The sequence below is a fragment of the Apteryx rowi genome, unplaced genomic scaffold, assembly GCF_003343035.1.
Source record: "Apteryx rowi isolate R43461 unplaced genomic scaffold, aptRow1 scaffold_110, whole genome shotgun sequence".
Classification (NCBI taxonomy): Eukaryota; Metazoa; Chordata; class Aves; order Apterygiformes; family Apterygidae; genus Apteryx; species Apteryx rowi.
The window spans coordinates 1,767,938-1,773,937 of NW_020447309.1; the positions used below are offsets into that span (position 1 = coordinate 1,767,938).

General features: G+C 39.7%; 1 protein-coding gene across 2 annotated transcripts in view; it reads left to right on the plus strand.

The window, feature by feature from the left end:
- Positions 1 to 6,000, plus strand: part of CHN1 (chimerin 1) — an 83,773-nt gene that overhangs the window by 45,040 nt on the left and 32,733 nt on the right. The gene's annotated exons all lie outside the window — the stretch shown is intronic.

A 6,000-nucleotide genomic window follows, 5' to 3' on the forward strand; every position in this document is an offset into this window, starting at 1 on the left:
CAAGGTATTTCTGGAAAGCATATTAGTATGAACCTAACACAAACAGTGTTAATATTCTCTAGTTTTAATGCACAGTACAATACCAAACTAATTCACTTTTTATGCAGTAATTTCTAACAGCTTATCCCTGGAAATATTGGGCAACATTTTTTTCAGGAATTTGAACTTCTGTTTGGATGTTCTTTTTTAACTGTCATGCTTTAAATTAAGCCAACACATTGGTTGAGTTTTTTTAATTAAGGTTTTAATTAAAAGGGCTTTTTTAAAACCTGTTTTAAGTTCTAGATATAAAAATGCTTATTAAAATTGCTTGCTCTGGAGATTATATATGCTTTTATCAAAAAAGTCTGAAAATATAAATAGCCATTTCTTAGTTTTTGCAATAAGTATCTCACTGAAAAAAAAGTACAAATTTAATTAGAAACCAGTCCATTTGGAGATTTTTTTTAATAAAAAATAACTCCAGTATTTTCAGAATTTTGCTCAGCAGTAAGTTTTCATCATTCAGCCAGGTCTAAACCTAAACTCACCTCTGGGTAACTCTGCTGACTTCAATAGGAGTTATGTGTCAAATGAGCATCTCGGTATACAACTGAGCTTTGTGTGAACCTGATGTTATCCATGTGCCATGAAAATGTGGCTATGCTGGAATGGCGGCAGGAGAAATATTACCATGCTAGGAAAGACTGCACGATGGTCCCATTCATCAAGTTTCTGAAATGTTAGCTTTCAGGTTGAACTTTTTTTTTTATACTATTTCCACCCTCCACTCACACAGTCTATCTGTGGATAGAGGCTATTCCTGAAAATCTTTAGCATGTTTATAAATGGAAAAAAAAAATGAAATGAAAATAGCTTATGACCAATTTTAAATAAAAAGTGAAATTTTGGGGTGTTTTTCCCCCCATGGAACAACTCCATAAATGAAATGAAATGGGAAAATTATATTTAGCACAGAACAGACCTTCGCCAAGAAGAAATGCATTGAAGGAAAATGGGCTTAGTTTCACTATCTGATTGATTAGCTTTTGAAGATTGTGTACTGAGACCATAAAATGTGCTCATAAAGCGTTCAGGCAAGAAAGGTTTTTCTGAGCATATGCATTTGGCTAAGTTCACTATACAGTGAAACAGAACACTACAAAACATACAGTGGCTAACTGCATAGCAATCCAGGTTTGTTTGTCAAATATCTCATTCTTTGACATATGTACAATAGGGCATCATCTCTGATTTAAAAAAATGCATGCAATATAACTGGTGGTTAATATTATTATTGAAATGCATTCCTTAGAGGGAAGAGATTGTATTATACATAAAGTCTGAATCAATAAAGGCATATTTAGTCATTACAACATGAAAATACCATATGAGAATGAAAACATTGCATGTGTATTTCCAAGACTGAAGAAAACATGATACTGTGTTTGAGAGAGAAGACAGGTGGTCATGAAACTAAAAACCATTTTATACTGGAAATGCACATGGAGTTCAGGATGTCTGATCAAGTCTGACCTGGGCATTTTAGGACTTGTGAGCTAACCTGACTCTTGAATGTTCTGTTTTTTTCTGGAGTAATTTTAGTTTATTACTCAACAAATGGGAAATGCATTGATTTGCCTTTTTAGAGAGAGAATTTGTCTGATGCTGCCTGAATTGTGTGACTGTATTAAACTTTACATAATGTGACTGTTTCAAAGAGCTCAGAGAATGACTAATTAGAATTTACTGCAAGCCATGGATGACTTTAAAAACATTTCTGTGGAGTCTTCATAATAAGACTTCTGATTCTGAGATTTGTACCAGAAAATATACACATATTATCCAAATAACACTTAGAACAAACAGTGCTCAAGAAAACAGCTGTTTCTACAACGCTCTAAAGGACTACTTAAAACGCTCTAAAGGACTACTCTCAAGGGAAAAGTAAAGAAAGTGGTGTCACTGTAGGACACGATTGAAATATTCTTGTGATTGAAGTTTTATCACAAATGAGAACATTTGAAATAGCAAGTTATAGTCTTTTGGGGGTTTTTTCTTGAGTCCATATGTACGACTTCTAGACATCTGGCTTGGTTTAAAGGTTGTTGTATTGCTGGTTTTGTTTTTTTTAGTGCTCGTTTAAGTCACTAAAATGTGAGGACTAAAAGGCTGCTCAAACTGTGTGCTTTTCTGAGTATTTGCTTGTCTGTTACTTCCAGTTGTTCCATTTTCAATTCACCTCAATCTCATGAAATCACATCCTTAATTTAATTTAAAGAAATACAGTCCTCCAGTTTCCTTCCTTCTGGAGTCTGCACAGCATATTGCTCCCTAAATATGCAAATGATTGTAGATGCATGTCACAAACAAGTAATAAAAAAATCAAAACTTAAAAAAGTGGAAGGGAAAAGATCTTCCTTCTTACTTTTCTCCCTCCTTTTTATTCAGTACACAGCAGCCAGTATCTAATAATTTTCCCCATTAAAGTAGACTTCAGGCAGAGCAAGTTCTGAAGGTGACTGCTGGAAAATAAAAGGGCTGCTAAGATGGGACTTGGATGGATGGTAGGAGTGTAGGAGCTGCTGCGGGAGAGCAGATGTAGAATCAAGAATCAGTCAAGGGTGTGAGAAGAAAAGCAGGACCTAAAGGTTTGCAGGCTGGGAACAACAACAGAATAGGGCTCCTGGGCATGAGAGGACATCAGGAGAGACCCATTTCCCACAGAATTTGAACCGACCCCCAAGGTCTCTGATTTCATCTGTTTGTTCTCAACAGCTTTGGGAAAGATTGCGACTCTTCTCTGTAGTGGTGGGGCTTCCTGAAGGACAGTGGTTTGCTCCCTGTTACTTTATTAGCTCAGGTCCTGTTAATCTAAAGATCTGGACCTGCGTGACCCAAACTCCAGTCAGCAAGGTGTGTGCAACACAAGTCTTATTCTTCAGTTCAGTTGTCAAAACTAAAGAAGATGAAGGCTGTGTTAAAAAGAGCATTAGCTTGCAGCACCAAACTCCCAAAGTTAGGAAATGGCTGAAGAATGAGTATGCAATTACATAATTATGTAATCTTAAAGTTGTTATATGGGGATAAATTTTAATTACAACAATATGTTAGGGAAATAGATAAGATTTTTCTTTTTCAGAACTTTTGAGTGGCTAACTTCTTGGCTCTAACTTTCTTTTAATCTAGGTTTCTGGCGTGCACAAATATAATGCATATAGCACATGTAAAGGACTGTAAGTGTATGTATGCACAGTATTCCTAAATTTGTAAATACCAGAAAGTGCTTTACACTGAACAATGTAAAGCGGCTTTATGTAAAACCAATAACCAGTCTTAGTTAGATTACTCTAACATGAATTACTGTTAGAATTAAAATTCATAATCTTATAACCTTTCAGATTATAAAGCATTTTCATAATTACAGCCATGAGATATGACCTTTCCCTGTTGTGTGGTTTTGCTTACCTTTTATTGGCATTCTTGGGATTTAATTTTCTAGGATCCAGAAATCATTTTCTACTAATGTTACTCTAAAGTGCAATTGACAATAAATCAGTTCTTCAAAATTAGGGGAAAGGAAGTTGACGATTGTCAAAACACAAATATGCACTTTACCAAAGATTGAAAGGAAAATTCAGAATGCTTTATCTTGCTGCTTAAGTGAAGTTATACAAAAGCTAATAAGGGTGTGATTCTGATAGGATCTGAGTATAAATGTACTCTTAAAAATGGTAGGCTTGTTTCAATAGTGACATATATTGTTTTCCAACAAGTTCAATGTTCAAAGAGTTTATTTCCTAATATGAAGTTTTGGTGATTTATTTTTTCCCTTTAACACTGGGTGAAAAAAGGAGGAATTTTAGGGTTCCAAGGAAGCCTGTAACATCATTACGTTTCCAGAACTTCCCAATTTGCTTCCTGAACCTGTTCTCTTGCCTTTCAGAGAGGATGACTCTGCTCTTCTGGGTCAGGTTTAGGTCCATTGTTCCATGAGGACTTTTGCCCTGTTTAGTGCTTGGGAACAGAACTCTGAAGTGACTTTAGCTTGAGAGGAAGGAGCGAGTGAGCTCAAAGGCCTGTCTACTTCCTCCTCCCCTGAGTTACTGTCTGTACTTTCCCACTGTTTCCACTTAAATGCTGCAGCCAGTTTTTGCCATATCTTACTGTTTACCTCTTTCTTTTTTTTTTCCTATTGCAATGTAGACTTATACTATATATAGAAGGATATGCAGGGAAATGTGAGAAAAGACCATCTATACACTTGCAGCAGAAATGAGTGGTTAAAACCAAGCAAGGCAGATTGAGATTACTATTAGGAAGTAGTTTCTTAGCAGAACGGTGGCTGGGGCCAACCCTGCAAATAGTTTGGAAGCAGGTTTCGACATCCTATTAACCACCTCCTGTCTGTATGGAAACCGTGAACTGCGTCACATATTCCCAAGGCCTGCATATGAGCCACTAAGGGCTGACAGCTTCATCCTGTAAAACCTATAGCCTGTGTTTTGTTTATTAGCTATTAACTTGCAATACAAATCAGTGGTTGGTGAAGCGTATTTGTAGAACCAAAATCCCTGCAACCTGCTCCTACGTTGAAGCCCTGTAGATTTTTCAGACCCATAGAGAGGGTGCTGGTGGCCCTGCAAGGAAACTGTGGAAGAGCATTACTCTGCTGAGCCTTATCTGCAGGACTGAGCTAAATGGTAACACTGTGATGCAGCTGCAGAACGCACACCACTTCCACGCAGAAGCCTGCGACAAACTGCTTGTCTTTGGTTGTTACTGAGTCATGAGAGATAAAAATACCTCCGTCGTCTCTGCTGAAGAGGGGAGAGTGTGGTGCTGCAGGTAGGCAGTCTAAGGAAAGGGAGAGGAGGGTTGCGCTCTGGCTAGTTGCACAAGCCAGTTGTATACATGGAGAGGTCCCTCCTGAGTCCTGAACATTGCAGAATGTTGTCAGTCCCACAGTGTAACGTATGTCAGAGCAAAGGTCCGTTTTTGCTGTCTCTGACAAGGGCTGTTAGCAAATGCTTGGAGAGAACTAGAAGAAAAAGGGCATGACTAGAGTGGTCCTAGCGGCATACCCCTCTGCTGTCAGCAGCCATAGGGACCTCCTGAGCTGGGCGATGGCAATGCATAGCTCCCAGTGGATATCGATATCCTCCAGGCACTCATCTAATCCCTTTTGAGCCCGTTGTACCTTGGCCTCTGCTGCATCCTGTGGCAATAAGTTCAACGATTTAATTAGGCTTGTGTGAAATATTGCTTCCTTTGGTTGTGTTAGAGCTCGCAAGGACCGGATGGTCCTGTGCTGTGCACGTTTCTTCATCAGTTGCATCAGTCCAGGCTGTAGGTTTCAGTCTGATTAGAGACTGTTTGTCAGTCACCTTCTGTCAATGTGCATATATCCCGAAAGAGAGGTGCCAYAGCAAATCTGGTTTTAGGTCTTTGGTGGAAAGGGTGGTATAAAGAACTTCCAGAGGCTTTTGTGCTCATCTCTACTGAAAGAAGAGGAGGCTGTCACATGGCGTGAGTTTGATGAGCATCTTTTTATATGAAAAACATTGAAAAATGTAATTTTAAAGGATGAACAATGAGCATCAGCAGTTACATTAACTGATGCCAGAGCTACTCTCAGCTTTACCTCCAGGTGCCATGCCCACGTCAGACTGGGGGGGAGGGCAGAAGAGAGCTGTTTTCTTTAATGTCTCCTGATTTTTCCTTTCACAGTATTAGCCTTGCGTGTGCGCCTCTGAAAATGTATTGAAATCCTCTAGCTTTGGGATGCAAAAAGATGCCATTTTGTAATGCCGCATGACTCATTCATTGCTCGTTATCCTCCTGCTGATATTTTTCCTTGAGCCAGCAAGAAAGGCTCGGGGGGAGGCGGTGGGGGAGAGCCGCGGCAGACGGCGCCCCCCGCTCGCCTGGGCTCCATTGGCTGCTGCCGCCCGCGCCGCCGGCCGCAGGAGCCACCCCCGGACCCCGCGCCGCGGAGCAGCCGCGCTCCGCTCCCCTGCT